This window comes from Puma concolor, chromosome B1 (genome assembly GCF_028749965.1).
Source record: "Puma concolor isolate L17-30 chromosome B1, mPumCon1.1.hap2, whole genome shotgun sequence".
Taxonomy (NCBI): domain Eukaryota; kingdom Metazoa; phylum Chordata; class Mammalia; order Carnivora; family Felidae; genus Puma; species Puma concolor.
Window position 1 is genome coordinate 19,104,798 of NC_141670.1, and position 17,085 is coordinate 19,121,882.

A 17,085-nucleotide genomic window follows, 5' to 3' on the forward strand; every position below is an offset into this window, starting at 1 on the left:
AGTAATGCTAGTCTCATAGAATGAGCTTGAAATTTTCCATCCTCTTCTAATTTTGGGGATGGTTTGAGAATAGGTATTAACTCTTCTTGAAATGTTTGGAAGAAATCACCTGTGAAGCCATCTGGTCCTGATCTCTTGTGTGTTGGGAGTTTTTACATTACTGATTCAATTTTATTGCTAGTAATTGGTCTGTTCATATTTTCCATTTTTTTCTGATTCAGTTTTGGGAGATATATTTCTAGGAATTTATTTCTTCTAAGTTGTCCAATTTCTTGGCTTATAATTTTTCATGGTATTCTTTTATAATCCTGTGGTATATTTTATTTCTGTGATGTAATTTCTTCTCCTTCATTTCTGATTTTATTTATTTGGGTATTCTTTCTTATTTTTTTTTTGTTGAGTGTGGCTAAAGTCTTCTCAGTTTTGTTGATCTTTTCAAAGAACTAGCTCCTGGTTTCGTTAATCTATTCTACTCTTTTCTTTTTCTTTCTTTTTTATTCTCCATCTCTTTATTTCTTCTCTGGTCTTTATTATAATTTTTTTCCTTCTTCTGGCTTCAGGGTTTTTTATTTTTTTCTAACCCTTCAGGTTTAAATTTAGGTTATCTGAGATTTTTCTTGCATCTTGAGGTTGGCCAGTATTGCTATAATCTTAGAAAAGGCTTTTGCTGCATCTCAAAGGTTTTGGGCCATTGTTTTCACTTTGATTTGGCTCAGTGTGTTTTTAGATTTCCTCTTTGATTTCTTGGCTGGCCCATTCATTGGTTAGTAACATGTTACTTAGTCTCCACATATTTGTGTTCTTTACAAATTTTTTCTTGTGATTAATTTCTGCTTTATACTGTTGTGGTCTGAAAATATGCATGATATTATTTCAGTGTTTTTGAGTATATTGAGACTGTTTTGTGACCTAACATGTGGTCGATTCTAGAGAATGTTTCATGTGCACTTGAAAAGTATGTATTCCATTGTCTTGTTGAATGTTCCTTTTATCATTATGTGGTGTCCTTCATTGCTCTTGTAGTGTTTGTTTTACACTCTGTTTTGTTCAATGCAAGTATTGCTACCCCAGCTTACTTTTTGCCTTCATTTGTATGGTAAATGTTTTTGCCCCCTTCACTTTTAATCTGCATATGTCTTTAGGTCTGAAGTAAGTCTCTTGTAGCCAGCATATAGATAGGTCTTGTATTTTTTTTTTTCTATTTAGTCACCTTATATTTTCTCATGGAGCATTTAATCCATTTACATTCAAAGTAATTATTGATAGGAATTTGTTTTATGGTTGTTTTTCTGTTTCCTGTTCGTTCCTTTCTTCTCTTGGCTCTCTTCCCTTGTGGTTTGACTTTCTTTAGTGATAATGATTGGATATTATTCTCTTTATTTTTGTGTATCTATTAATAGCTTTTTGATTTGTGGTTACCATTAGGCTCATATATAACATCTTAGGCATATAGCAATCTATATTAAGTTGATAGTGGCTTAAGTTTTAATCCATTCTAAAAGCACTGAATGTTTACTCTTTCCACCCCACATTTTATGTATATGATGTCATATCTTATGTCTTTTTATTTTGTGAATCCCTTGACTTTTTTTTTTTTTAGATATAATTGATTTTACTGCTTTTGTGTGTTACTAATTCATACTGGTTTTATAAGTGATTAATCTACTTCTTTCATTATGTTTATATTCACCTGTAAATTTTTTTCCATTCCTAATTTTTCCTAACTTTCTGCTTGATTATGACCTTTATTTGCACTGAAGAAATTTCCTTAACATTTCTTGTAAGGCTGGTGTAGTGATGATGAACTCCTTTAGCTTCTATTTGTCAGGGAAATTCTTTTTTATCTCTTTCTATTCTAATGGTAGCCTTGCTGGGTAGAGCATTCTTTGTTGCACGTTTCTTTTTTTCCTTTCAGAACTTTGAAAATATCATGCAACTCCCTTCTGGCCTGCAAAAAGTTTCTGCTGAAAAATCAAGTGATAGACTCATGTGGTTTCCCATGTACATAATTGTTCGCTTTTATAGCTTTTAAGATTCTCTTTTCATCACTATGTTTTGCCGTGTTAATTATTATAAGTCTTGATGTGGACCTGCTTTAATTAATTTTGTTGGGGGATCTTTGTACCTCCTGGATAGACATCCATTTCTTTCTTTAGGGAAGTTTTCAGCTGTTTTTCCTTCAAATAATTTTTTGCCTCCTATTCTTTTCTCCTTTTGGGACTCCTTATGATGTGAATGTTACTATGCATGATGATATAATTGAGTTCCCTTAATCTATTGTCATTTTTAATTTTATTTTTTTCTTTTTGTTCAGCTTGATTGCTTTCCATACTCTACCAGCTTGCTGACCCATTCTTCTGTGCCCTCTAATCTGCTGTTGATTCCTTTTATTATATTTTTAATTTCAGTTATGGAGTTCTTCAATCTGAAGAGGTTGTTTTTTTTTTTTTTTTTTACAATGTATAGAATTTATTTTTTTTTAGCATTTTTTTTATTTCTATATGAAATTTATTGTCAAATTGGTTTCTATACAACACCCAGTGCTCATCCCAAAAGGTGCCCTCCTCAATACCCATCACCCACCCTCTCCACCCTCCCACCCCCCATCAACCCTTAGTTTGTTCTCAGTTCTCAACAGGCTCTTATGCTTTGGCTCTCTCCCACTCTAATGAAGAGGTTGTTTTTTTTTTTTTTTTTTTTTTTTTTTTTTTTTTTTTTTTTTTTTATATATGAAATTTATTGTCAAATTGGTTTCCATACAACACCCAGTGCTCATCCCAAAACGTGCCCTCCTCAGTACCCATCACCCACCCTCTCCTCTCTCCCACCCCCCATCAACCCTTAGTTTGTTCTCAGTTCTCAACAGTCTCTTATGCTTTGGCTCTCTCCCACTCTAACCTCTTTTTTTTTTTTTTTTTGTTCCCCTCCCCCATGGGTTTCTCTTAAGTTTCTCAGGATCCACATAAGAGTGAAACCATATGGTATCTGTCTTTCTCTGTATGGCTTATTTCACTTAGCATCACACTCTCCAGTTCCATCCACGTTGCTACAAAAGGCCATATTTCATTTTTTCTCATTGCCACGTAGTATTCCATAGTGTATATAAACCACAATTTCTTTATCCATTCATCAGTTGATGGACATTTAGGCTCTTTCCATAATTTGGCTATTGTTGAGAGTGCTGCTATGAACATTGGGGTACAAGTGCCCCTATGCATCAGTACTCCTGTGTCCCTTGGATAAATTCCTAGCAGTGCTATTGCTGGGTCATAGGGTAGGTCTATTTTTAATTTTCTGAGGAACCTCCACACTGCTTTCCAGAGCGGCTGCACCAATTTGCATTCCCACCAACAGTGCAAGAGGGTTCCCGTTTCTCCACATCCTCTCCAGCATCTATAGTCTCCTGATTTGTTTATTTTGGCCACTCTGACTGGCGTGAGGTGATACCGGAGTGTGGTTTTGATTTGTATTTCCCTGATAAGGAGCGACGCTGAACATCTTTTCATGTGCCTGTTGGCCATCCGGATGTCTTCTTTAGAGAAGTGTCTATTCATGTTTTCTGCCCATTTCTTCACTGGGTTATTTGCTTTTCGGGTGTGGAGTTTGGTGAGCTCTTTATAGATTTTGGATACTAGCCCTTTGTCCGATATGTCATTTGCAAATATCTTTTCCCATTCCGTTGGTTGCCTTTTAGTTTTGTTGGTTGTTTCCTTTGCTGTGCAGAAGCTTTTTATCTTCATAAGGTCCCAGCAATTCACTTTTGCTTTTAATTCCCTTGCCTTTGGGGATGTGTCGAGGAAGAGATTGCTACGGCTGAGGTCAGAGAGGTCTTTTCCTGCTTTCTCCTCTAAGGTTTTGATGGTTTCCTGTCTCACATTCAGGTCCTTTATCCATTTGGAGTTTATTTTTGTGAATGGTGTGAGAAAGTGGTCTAGTTTCAACCTTCTGCATGTTGCTGTCCAGTTCTCCCAGCACCATTTGTTAAAGAGACTGTCTTTTTTCCATTGGATGTTCTTTCCTGCTTTGTCAAAGATGAGTTGGCCATACGTTTGTGGGTCTAGTTCTGGGGTTTCTATTCTATTCCATTGGTCTATGTGTCTGTTTTTGTGCCAATACCATGCTGTCTTGATGATGACAGCTTTGTAGTAGAGGCTAAAGTCTGGGATTGTGATGCCTCCTGCTTTGGTCTTCTTCTTCAAAATTACTTTGGCTATTCGGGGCCTTTTGTGGTTCCATATGAATTTTAGGATTGCTCGTTCTAGTTTCGAGAAGAATGCTGGTGCAATTTTGATTGGGATTGCATTGAATGTGTAGATAGCTTTGGGTAGTATTGACATTTTGATAATATTTATTCTTCCAATCCATGAGCAGGGAATGTCTTTCCATTTCTTTAAATCTTCTTCAATTACCTTCATAAGCTTTCTATAGTTTTCAGCATACAGATCCTTTACATCTTTGGTTAGATTGATTCCTAGGTATTTTATGCTTCTTGGTGCAATTGTGAATGGGATCAGTTTCTTTATTTGTCTTTCTGTTGCTTCATTGTTAGTGTATAAGAATGCAACTGATTTCTGTACATTGATTTTGTATCCTGCAACTTTGCTGAATTCATGTATCAGTTCTAGCAGACTTTTGGTGGAGTCTATCGGATTTTCCGTGTATAATATCATGTCATCTGCAAAGAGCGAAAGCTTGACTTCATCTTTGCCAATTTTGACGCCTTTGATTTCCTTTTGTTGTCTGATTGCTGATGCTAGAACTTCCAGCACTATGTTAAACAACAGCGGTGAGAGTGGGCATCCCTGTCGTGTTCCTGATCTCAGGGAAAAAGCTCTCAGTTTTTCCCCGTTGAGGATGATGTTAGCTGTGGGCTTTTCATAAATGGCTTTTATGATCTTTAAGTATGTTCCTTCTATCCCGACTTTCTCAAGGGTTTTTATTAAGAAAGGGTGCTGGATTTTGTCAAAGGCCTTTTCTGCATCGATTGACAGGATCATATGGTTCTTCTCTTTTTTTTTGTTAATGTGATGTATCACGTTGATTGATTTGCGAATGTTGAACCAGCCCTGCATCCCAGGAATGAATCCCACTTGATCATGGTGAATAATTCTTTTTATATGCCGTTGAATTCGATTTGCTAGTATCTTATTGAGAATTTTTGCATCCATATTCATCAGGGATATTGGCCTGTAGTTCTCTTTTTTTACTGGGTCTCTGTCTGGTTTAGGAATCAAAGTAATACTGGCTTCATAGAATGAGTCTGGAAGTTTTCCTTCCCTTTCTATTTCTTGGAATAGCTTGAGAAGGATAGGTATTATCTCTGCTTTAAACATCTGGTAGAACTCCCCTGGGAAGCCATCTGGTCCTGGACTCTTATTTGTTGGGAGATTTTTGATAACCGATTCAATTTCTTCGCTGGTGATGGGTCTGTTCAAGCTTTCTATTTCCTCCTGATTGAGTTTTGGAAGAGTGTGGGTGTTCAGGAATTTGTCCATTTCTTCCAGGTTGTCCAATTTGTTGGCATATAATTTTTCATAGTATTCCCTGATAATTGTTTGTATCTCTGAGGGATTGGTTGTAATCATTCCATTTTCATTCATGATTTTATCTATTTGGGTCATCTCCCTTTTCTTTTTGAGAAGCCTGGCTAGAGGTTTGTCAATTTTGTTTCTTTTTTCAAAAAACCAACTCTTGGTTTCATTGATCTGCTCTACAGTTTTTTTAGATTCTATATTGTTTATTTCTGCTCTGATCTTTATTATTTCTCTTCTTCTGCTGGGTTTAGGCTGCCTTTGCTGTTCTGCTTCTATTTCCTTTAGGTGTGCTGTTAGATTTTGTATTTGGGATTTTTCTTGTTTCTTGAGATAGGCCTGGATTGCAATGTATTTTCCTCTCAGGACTGCCTTTGCCGCGTCCCAAAGCGTTTGGATTGTTGTATTTTCATTTTCGTTTGTTTCCATATATTTTTTAATTTCTTCTCTAATTGCCTGGTTGACCCACTCATTCGTTAGTAGGGTGTTCTTTAACCTCCATGCTTTGGGAGGTTTTCCAGACTTTTTTCTGTGGTTGATTTCAGGCTTCATAGCATTGTGGTCTGAAAGTATGCATGGTATGATTTCAATTCTTGTAAACTTATGAAGGGCTGTTTTGTGACCCAGTATATGATCTATCTTGGAGAATGTTCCATGTGCACTCGAGAAGAAAGTATATTCTGTTGCTTTGGGATGCAGAGTTCTAAATATATCTGTCAAGTCCATCTGATCCAATGTCTCATTCAGGGCCCTTGTTTCTTTATTGACCGTGTGTCTAGATGATCTATCCATTTCTGTAAGTGGGGTGTTAAAGTCCCCTGCAATTACCACATTCTTCTCAATAAGGTTGCTTATGTTTATGAGTAATTGTTTTATATATTTGGGCGCTCCGGTATTTGGCGCATAGACATTTATAATTGTTAGCTCTTCCTGATGGATAGACCCTGTCACTATTATATAATGTCCTTCTTCATCTCTTGTTACAGCCTTTAATTGAAAGTCTAGTTTGTCTGATATAAGGATGGCTACTCCAGCTTTCTTTTGGCTTCCAGTAGCATGATAAATAGTTCTCCATCCCCTCACTCTCAATCTAAAGGTGTCCTCAGGTCTAAAATGAGTCTCTTGTAGACAGCAAATAGATGGGTCTTGTTTTTTTATCCATTCTGATACCCTATGTCTTTTGGTTGGCGCATTTAATCCATTTACATTCAGTGTTATTATAGAAAGATATGGGTTTAGAGTCATTGTGATGTCTGTATGTTTTATGCTTGTAGTGATATCTCTGGTACTTTGTCTCACAGGGTCCCCCTTAGGATCTCTTGGAGGGCTGGTTTAGTGGTGACAAATTCCTTCAGTTTTTGTTTGTTTGGGAAGACCTTTATCTCTCCTTCTATTCTAAATGACAGACTTGCTGGATAAAGGATTCTCGGCTGCATATTTTTTCTGTCTAGCACACTGAAAATCTCGTGCCAATTCTTTCTGGCCTGCCAAGTTTCAAAAGAGAGATCAGTCACGAGTCTTATAGGTCTCCCTTTATATGTGAGGGCACGTTTACCCCTTGCTGCTTTCAGAATTTTCTCTTTATCCTTGTATTTTGCCAGTTTCACTATGATATGTCGTGCAGAAGATCGATTCAAGTTACGTCTGAAGGGAGTTCTCTGTGCCTCTTGGATTTCAATGCCTTTTTCCTTCCCCACTTCAGGGAAGTTCTCAGCTATTATTTCTTCAAGTACCCCTTCAGCACCTTTCCCTCTCTCTTCCTCCTCTGGGATACCAATTATGCGTATATTATTTCTTTTTAGTGTATCACTTAGTTCTCTAATTTTCCCCTCATACTCCTGGATTTTTTTATCTCTCTTTTTCTCAGCTTCCTCTTTTTCCATAACTTTATCTTCTAGTTCACCTATTCTCTCCTCTGCCTCTTCAATCCAAGCCGTGGTGGTTTCCATTTTGTTATGCATTTCGTTTAAAGCGTTTTTCAGCTCCTCGTGACTGTTCCTTAGTCCCTTGATCTCTGTAGCAAGAGATTCTCTGCTGTCAGCTATACTGTTTTCAAGCCCAGCGATTAATTTTATGACTATTATTCTAAATTCACTTTCTGTTATATTATTTAAATCCTTTTTGATCAGCTCATTAGCTGTTGTTATTTCCTGGAGATTCTTCTGAGGGGAATTCTTCCGCTTGGTCATTTTGGATAGTCCCTGGCGTGGTGAGGACCTGCAGGGCACTTCCCCTGTGCTGTGGTGTATAACTGGAGTTGGTGGGCGGAGCCGCAGTCAGACCTGATGTCTGCCCCCAGCCCACCGCTGGGGCCACAGTCAGACTGGTGCGTGCCTTCTCTTCTCCTCTCCTAGGGGCAGGATTCACTGTGGGGTGGGGTGGCCTGTCTGGGCTACTTGCACACTGCCAGGCTTGTGATGCTGGGGATCTGGCGTCTTAGCTGGGGTGGGTAGGCAAGGTGCACAGGGGCATGAGGGGCAGGCTTAGCTTGCTTCTCCTTAGGTGATCCACTTCAGGAGGGGCCCTGTGGCAGCAGGAGGGAGTCAGATCCGCTGCCGGAGGTTTGGCTCTGCAGAAGCGCAGAGTTGGGTGTTTGCGGGGAGCGAGCAAGTTCCCTGGCAGGAACTGGTTCCCTTTGGGATTTTGGCTGGGGGATGGGCGGGGGAGACGGCGCTGGCGAGCGCCTTTGTTCCCCACCAAACTGAGCTCTGTCGTCCGGGGGCTCAGCAGCTCTCCCTCCCTTTGTCCTCCAGTCTTCCCGCTTTCTGAGCAGAGCTGTTAACTTATGACCTCCCAGACGCTAAGTCGCGCTTGCTGTCGGAACACAGTCCGTCAGGCCCCTCCGCTTTTTGCAAGCCGGACTCGGGGGCTCTGCTTGGCCGGAGAGCCGCCCCTCCGCCCCGGCTCCCTCCCGCCAGTCCGTGGAGCGCGCACCGCCTCGCCGCCCTTCCTACCCTCTTCCGCGGGCCTCTGGTCTGCGCTTGGCTCCGGCGACTCCGTTCTGCTAATCCTCTGGTGGTTTTCTGGGTTATTTAGGCAGGTGTAGGTGGAATCTAAGTGATCAGCAGGACGCGCGGTGAGCCCAGCGTCCTCCTACGCCGCCATCTTCCCTGCCACCCTCTGAAGAGGTTGTTTTTTATATTTCTCATCTCTTTGTTGAAGATCTCACTGAAATCCTCCACTGTTTTCTCAAGTCTGGTGAGTATCTTTATCAGGCATATTGCTTATCTCTGTTTTAGAGCTCTTTTGCTTTATTTTGCCTTGTTCTTTCATTTTGGGATATTCCTCTGTCTCCCCATTTTGTATTAACTCTCAGTATGTGCTTCTGTGTGGTAGGAAAATCAGTTAAATCTCCTGATTTTGAAAGTAGTGGTTTCATGAAGTGTTCCTGTGGTTCCTTAATAACACAGTATCTCCTGTTCACCAGAATCAGGCACTTCAAGCATATGTCCTATGTTGGTTGTCTGTGTCCGAGTTGTGGCTGAGCCTCATTTGCCTTCAGTCCAGTTGGCTCCCATTGGCCCACTTTGCCTGTTGTTGGTGCACCAGGAGGGTTTTGTCTCTGTGCTGAAATGGGATCTGCCTGGGGTTGTCATGGGCTAGTAGTTTGGGAATATCAGCAATCACACCAGATACCTGCCCCTTCCCCTATTTTATCTGCAGTAGGACCAATATGCAGGGTGTTCTCCCATGCCTTGTTTCTGGAGAGACTTCCTTGGTGAGTGGGGCTGGCGTCAGACCAGATGCCTTTTGCCATTCCATTTGCTGAGGCTACAGTTGAACTGATCAGCAGGGTACTTTCTCTGCACTGCCAGCTGTAAGGTTTGGCTGCTGGAACTGCAGGTGCATTAGTGTGTGGTCACCTTCTCCTCTTACCAGGGCAGGAGTTATTTTGGAGTGGTGAAAGCTGGGGCTGGTTGCAGGGTGTGTTGGGGCAGGAGCTGCTTTGGAGGAATGCCTGCCAAGCAGGGTAGGTTGGATGAGTCAAGTACACAGGAGCATGCCATAGCAGGCTATGTGGTTGCAGCAAGATAGGTGGAGAATGTTCACATAGGTTTCTGCAAGTGTCTAGCTATCTAGACTAGCGTATGGGGAGAGAAATGACACCTGCCATCTCTTTTGATCTTGGAGAAGTCTTCTAAACATCAGTTCATGTTCTGAGATTAATAAATCTTAGGCAAAAGGATGTTTAAGTCTTCAAAAATACATCTTAGCTCAGTAGAAATGAGAAAGTGATGCATACAGATATTGATAAAGAGTGCTAAAGAAATCAGGACCTGAGCCAGTGCTTCGGCAAGGCTCCAGTATATTCACACCTCCCTGTATCCATATGTGTTGGTAGTGCCTTCTCATACAGAGTCTGTGGTTGGTAACTGATTACTTTAATAAATATGATATGAGCAAGTAAGATGAATGCAGAAACTGTAGAAGTGCTTGTGCATTAATGCTACTTTATTAGTGCTCTTATACCCCTGAGACCTCCAAGCAAATAAGTCCAGACTAGGCCTCTGGAGTATGATCGACACCCAACTAACAGTCATCGACCGACTCAAATATCTGAGAGGCCAGGCTGTCTCCGCTGACCCTCAAGCTGACCACGGTTATCATAGGTGCTCAGATGACTGTACCTGAGACCAGTACCTTCCAGCAGAGTCCAGCTCATGTTTCCTACCCATAGAATAATGAGCTAAATAAATGGTTGTATTAAACCAGTCAGTGTGAGACAGTGTTACAAAGCACAAGCCAGCTGACACTTATTTAACCACTTCAATGCTGACAGCCTGTTAGCATATTTTAGCCAGGAATTACTTAACCTCAGTAAGCTTTTAGAATTTCCTCAGTTTGTAAATATTTCATAAAAACAAGCTGGTTGCTATGTAAAGAAAATTACATACCCTTATGCATACATTTTTTGGTTGTTGTTACCTAGGTAGACAACCAGTAAATACAATGAAAGTCTTAGGAATATTTACAAGTTCTAGGTAGACATTTATCAAATTTTCATTATTATGTCTAGGCACATTCTTTGCCCACCACATCCTATATAGTAGTTACCTGCTAAGTGCACATCTATGCAATGCATTTGTCAACTCAGAAGAACAAGGCCAGCAGTTATGCTTGATTATACAGAATAAATACATAGTGTGAAAATTGAAATTAGACATGCTTATTAGAAAATGTGATGATTATTTCTATTCCAGGGCCAAATTAAATAAAACGCCTTATTGATCTGGATTGAATTTCAATTTGCTAAGGTTGGTGCCAGCCAACTCCTGTCCTGCAATGTCTGAAGAGAAATGCTTGCAAGTCCAATAACCTATTCATCACAGGTGATAAAAAAAAAGTCAATAAATTACTTTTTACTACAGGAGAAATTTCTGCTTTATATGCCAACAAAGAGTTGAAATGCCAGAAGCAGTTGAGGACTAAATTACTAAACGCTTATTTTATCACATCAGAACGTTAATGCCACTGCTTGATTACAACAAGCAATCCAATTGCATGAATTTGGACTCTAAGGCACCCAGGCTTTTATATTCATTAGAAAAGTTATTGATTCTGGAAAGTTACCACTAATAAAACTACACTATTTTCTCAGGCATGTTATATAGGCACCGACAGATTATTTGATCAATGATATTGAGCAAAGGCAAAGTACTCATTGCCTCTAATCTCTTTTCCCTCCCTTCTAAATTATACATTGGTCTCAACGGCAGCTTGATGAGTAAACATGGACCCTATGTGAGCCCAGAATGTACCCCTCTGTGTACAACAGAAGGTTCTTATTTGGCCTCACACAGCTATATATGATTTTTGATAGTAAAACTGGAGTGTTTTGATTAAAAAATAATAAAAACCTAAAGTTAAAAAGGACAATAAAATAATATGAAATTATGTTAGTAAAAATTGTACATTTATACAAAAGTATAATTTTGTTATGATTTGGTTTTAGCAAAGTCATATATAAGTTATGCACTTGCATTTATCAGCTGCTTGAATGTCAGTGGAAAAATACTTCCTTTTTTTCTATTTTCCTATATTTTTTTATTTTAGAGGGAGAGGGGCAGAGGGATAAAGAGAGAGACAGAACCTTAAGCAGGCTCCACATTGCACAGAGCCTGACATGGGGCTTGATCCCATGACCCTGGGATCATGACCTGAACCGAAATCAAGAGACACTCAACCAACTGAGCTACGTAGGTGCCCCTGAAAAGTTACTGTTTCATCGGTTAAAGAATACTAGGAACTTCTATGAATGCTAGAACTCCTAGGAAAATGGTGAGGTAGGAGGATCCTAGGTTCACCTTATCCCACGGACGGACCTACAGTATAGCCACATCAAGAACAGTAGGAGGGGGGGAGATGGGGCAGGGAACCAAACTCCTAGTGAGACTAACCACAAACAGAAGGGGCACCATAAGCAAGCAGAGGGTAGAAGAGCAGAACCCAACCAGGCATCCTAGGCACGGGGGACCTGCACTGGGAAGACAAGTCCCTACAATATATGGCTTTCAAAACTAGCAAGGCTTAATTCCAGTACTTGAAAATTCAGTGGGCTTAGCTCTGGGAGCACTGAAAGCAGTAAGAAATTGAAATTGCCCTTAAAGAGCCAGTATAACAAACAACCCCTTGGAGAAACAGCATAGAAGCAGTAGTTTCAAAAGCACCTGGGGTGTACATGAAGATTTTTTTTCCATTCCTCAAATAATTTAATTCTATTGGATTTTCTCCTCAGCCTATAAGGGTCTTCAAACCTTGATCATCTTAAGGAAAAACAACAACAACAACAAGCAAATAATACATTTCCAAAACCCTTAACTTGCACTCCACTATATTCTTCCTTCTAGCTATCACATCATATTTCTTCCCTTTTAGCAAAACATCTGAGTAGAATTGCCATTCAGGCAGCTAACTTTGTCAGCCTCTGGACATCAACTTAGCATGCTATATTCTTTTTTCTTGGAGGAGGGGGTTGGGGAGGGAGTTATTTTTTCCCATTTTATTGAGAAGTCATTGATATACGTTACTATATAAATTTAAAGTGTACAGCATGATGGCTTTACCTATACTGTGAAATTATTACCTTAATAGGTTCAGTTTCATCCATCATTTCTAGATAGAACTAAAAACAAATTTTTCTCCTTCTGATGAGAACACGTAGGATCTAGTCTCTTAAAAACTTTCCTCTGTATCATACAGCAATATTAACTATAGTCATCATGTTGTACATTATATTCCTAGCAAGTATTTATCTTATAATGGGAAGTTTGTACATTTTGACCACCTTCCTTCGATTACCCCTTTCCCCACCTCCCACCTCCGGCAGCCACAAATCTGATCTCTTTTTCTATAAATTTGTTTTCTTTTAGTTTTTTATTAGATTCCACATGTGAGATAATACAGTATTTGTCTTCCTCTGATTTAGAAAAATGTCTTCAAAATCCAACCATGTTGTCACAAATGGTAGGATTTCTCCTTATTTATATGTGTCTATATGTATTTATATGTGTGTACATATATATATGTACATATATATAATAGGTTTTAAATTTTAATTCCAGTAAGCATACAGTGTTATATTAGTTATTAGTTTAGGGTGTACAATATAGTAATTCAATTCTATCATTACTCAGTGCTCATTATGATAAGTATACTCTTATTCTGCTTCACCTATTTCACCCATCCCGCCTGATATGCTTTATTTTAAATAAGTACCCCCAGTTAAAGTCATTATTTTTTTTCAACAAGAACATTTTTTTCACTTGAAACATACTTCAGAATACATGGTTCTAAAAGATGTATGTGTGTGTGTGTGTGTGTGTGTGTGTGTGTATATGGCATTCCATCCAAAAACAATAGAATGCACATTTTTTCATGTATACACAGAAGAATTGCCTGGTTAGATCACATGAAAAGAGGCATAACAAATATTACAAATTTAAGATACATGAAGACTTATTTACTAACCTCAGAATGTGCATTGGATGGGCATGGATCTTTAGGAGAGAGTTTTCCAAGAACAAAAGATCTGGCAGGTGTCATTTCTTCCCTCTAAACCCCCATGGTAGCTAGACACCTACAGGAACTTGCACAAGCATCTTCCACCTAACTTGCTAACACCACAAACTCTGACCCCACATTCTCCTGCAGATTTGCCCCATCCAATCCCCCCACCACTCCTAGGCAGGCGTCCCTCCAAAGCAGCTTCTATACCATCTCATCCTGCAAGCAGCCTTAGCCAGGACTGCCACCACGCCAAAGTGATTCCTGCTTTGGGCACAGGGAAAGATAATAACACACAGAAGTGCGACAGCAGCACCAACAGTGCAGAGTGCCCCATCAATCAGTGCATCTGCAGCCCAAACAGATTGGCTGGGGACAGGAACATAATCTGACTTCCTGCACCACCCACCAACAAAAACCTCTCAGGGAATAGATAGGGAGAATAGCTCTGCAGTTTGGAGTCACTGCATCTCCCATCAATTGGACGCAGGATATGGTTTGTCTGTAGGACCATCCCACCAATGAAAACCCCTCAGGGCACAACATAGGGAGAGAGTCCTGTGGTTTGGTGTGATCACAGCCTCAGGAAATGTACTGAGGACAGACATCCTGTCTAAATGCTGATACTGCTCAACTATAAGTCCATGGGGCTGTAGACTGGCTCCTTAAAAGCCCTGGGACCAAAAAGCTGGCCCATAACAGGCAAAGTAGGCCATTGTAGCTGAATGGGCTTAAGGCAAACAAGACCCAACCAGAAAAGCAGGGCACATGCAACCTGCATATGACACATCCATACAATGCCTGGTTCAAATGAACAGAGAACAGTGCACTACAAGGCACCACATGAACACTTCTTCAGAAGGCTGCTACTTTCAAGATCAGGAGACATAGCTGATTTCCTAACACATAGAAACACTGAAAGTTTTTCAAAATGAGGAGACAGGAATATTCCCCAAATTAAAGAACAGGACAAAATCAAGCAAAAGAGCTAAATGAAACAGAAATGAGCAATGTGCCTGATAATTCAAAATAAGTCATAAAAATATTCACTGAACTTGAGAAAACAGTGGAGAATCTCAGACCTTCAACAAAGAGATGGAAAATGTGAACAAGAACCGTTGAAGAACTCAAAAACTGAAATTAAAAATATACTAGAAGCAATCAACAGCAGATCAGAGCACATAGAAGAATGGGTCAGCAAGCTGGAAGACAGAGTGGTGGAAAGCAACCAAGCTGAACGGAAAAGAGGAAAAAAGGAGAAAAAAATAATTTAAAAAAAATGACAAGAGCTTAAGGGAACTCAACAATATCAGCAAGCATAGTCAAATTTGCATAGTAGGGATCCCAGAAGAATAGTGAGAATAGGGGACAGAAAAACTATTTGAAGAAATAATAGCTGAAAACTCCTCTAATCTGAGTAAGACATACACCCAAATCTAGGAGGCACAGAGAACTCCCAGCAATATCAACCCAGGGAGGTCCACACCAATATATAATAATTAAAATGGTAAAATGTAGTGATAGGGAATTTTAAAAGAAAAGAAAATAGTTACATACAAGGGAAATTCCATGAGTCTTGTCACTTGATTTTTCAGCAGAAACTCTGCAGGCCAGAAGGGAATGGCATGATATATTCAAAGTGCAAAAAGGAAAAAAATATGCAAACAAGAACACTCACCCATTTAGACTGTCACTCTGAAAAGAAGGAGAGACAGAGTTTCCAAAATATTAAAAGAGTTCATCACCATTAAACCAGCCTTACAAGAAATGTTAAGTAAATTCTTTCAGTAAAAATGATGGCCCTAATCAGGAATAAGAAAATTAAGAAAGGAAAAAATGCACAGGTAATTACAAACACAATAAAAGAGGTAGATTAATCACTTATAAAACAAGTACAGAAATTAAAGCATAGAGAAGTAAAATCAATGATAAAAATCAGAGGATTCACAGAATAAAATGATGTAAAATATAACATCATATACATAATACATGGGGATAGGGGAGTAAAAAATTTAGTGCTTTTAGAATGTATTCAGACTAAGCCACTATCAGCTTGATATAGACTGCTATATGCCTAAGATGTTGTATATGAGCCTAATGGCAACCACAAATCAAAAAGCTATAATAGATAACACAAAAAATAAAGAGAAAAAAATATGTCAGTAAGGAAAGCAATCAAACCATAAAGGAATAGAGTAAGAAAGGAACTAAGAGGAAATAGAAAAACAACCATTAAACAAGTAACAAAATGATAATCATATACTATCAATAATTAATTTGAATGTCAGTGGATTAAATGCTCCATGGAAAAACATAGGGTGCCTGAATGGGGGCGGGGGGGGGGGGGAGCAAGACTTATCTATATGCTGTCTACAAGAAATTCACTCCAGACCTAAAGACACATGCAGATTAGAAGTGAAGGGCAGAATACATTTAACATGGAAGCAAAAAGAAAACTAGGGTAGAAATACTTCTATCAAACAAAATAGACTTTAAAACAAAGACTGTAACAATAGAGAAAGAAGGACACTGCATAATGCTAAAGGGAACAATCTAACAAGAGGATCTAACAATTGTAGATATTTATGGACCCTGCATGGGAGTGCCTAAATACATAAAACAACTATTAACAGACATAAAGGAAGAAATTGGCAGTAATACCATAATAGGAGTGTACTGTAATACCCCACTATCAATGGATTGATCATCCAGACAGAAAATAGATAAAGCAGCAATGGCTTTTAATGATACATTGGACTATACTGACCTAACAAATATATTCAGAACAGTTCAAAAATAGTGGAATACACATATTTTTCAAGTGTGCATGGAACATTCTCCAGAATAGACCACATTAGGCCACAAAACAAGTCTCAACATATTCAAAAAGGTTGAAATCATACCATGCGTATCTTCAGACTAGAAGACAAATTAGAAATCAATCACAACAGGGGCACCTGGGTGGCTCAGGTGGTTAAGTGTCCAGCGTCAGCTCAGGTCATGATCTCACATTTCATGAGTTCGAGCCCTGTATATGGCTCTGTGCTGACAGCTTAGAGCCTGGAGCCTGCTTTGGATTTTCTGTCTCCCTCTCTCTCTCTCTGCCCCTCCTCCACTCATGCTCTGTCTCTCAAGAATGAATAAATATTAAAAAAAAAAAATCAACCCACAAAGAAATCAATCACGAGAAATAACTTGCAAAGAATATAAATACATGGAGGCTAAATAACTTGCTAGTAAACAATGGATTAACCAAGAAATCAAAGAGGAAATAAAAAAATACATTGAGGCAACTAAAAAAGAAAACACAAAGCTCCAAAATGTTTGAGATGCAGAAAAAGCTCTTCTAAAATTTTAGCAATATGGGCCTACCTCAAGAAGTGAAAAAATCTAAACAATCTAACCTTAAACCTAAAAGTCCTATACAAAGAAGAAAAAAACATAACCCAAAGCCAGTAGAAAGAAGGGAGTGATAATAATTAGAGCAGAGATAGATGAAATGGAAATAAAAAACAGTAAAATAGATCAATGAAACCAGGAGCTGTTTCTT

General features: G+C 39.1%; 1 long non-coding RNA gene across 3 annotated transcripts in view; it reads left to right on the plus strand.

Annotated features, from left to right (window-relative positions):
* LOC147581497 (uncharacterized) overlaps positions 1 to 17,085 on the plus strand; it is a 134,965-nt gene that overhangs the window by 94,703 nt on the left and 23,177 nt on the right. Inside the window, exon 3 of one of the 3 annotated variants that reach the window (XR_015249681.1) lies at positions 10,733 to 10,861. The exons of the other annotated variants lie outside the window; for them this stretch is intronic. This is a non-coding gene — a long non-coding RNA (uncharacterized LOC147581497). The remainder of the gene's footprint in view (positions 1 to 10,732; positions 10,862 to 17,085) is intronic. 3 annotated transcript variants of the gene reach the window in all.